Source organism: Xiphias gladius, chromosome 18, assembly GCF_016859285.1.
Source record: "Xiphias gladius isolate SHS-SW01 ecotype Sanya breed wild chromosome 18, ASM1685928v1, whole genome shotgun sequence".
In the NCBI taxonomy this organism is placed as follows: domain Eukaryota; kingdom Metazoa; phylum Chordata; class Actinopteri; order Istiophoriformes; family Xiphiidae; genus Xiphias; species Xiphias gladius.
In genome coordinates, this window is record NC_053417.1 from 24,597,966 (window position 1) to 24,598,222 (window position 257).

Here is a 257-nt window from a genome sequence, read left to right on the forward strand (position 1 = left end):
TGTCAGATGGATTGGCTGTAACGTGAATAAAATAAAACTGGATATGGAATTAAATGTGATACAGTAGTTTTCATATATTTGTTGAATATCAAGAGCACATCCAGTTGTCTGCTTTTCTCTGTACCTCATTATAGGCTCTTTTCTTACTCACTGCATTGGAACATGCATGATATACAAAATGATATATGTAACAACAGAATATATACGAAGGCACTGACAAGTATTTTATTAAGTGAGTTGAGTTTCATTTGCTTGAG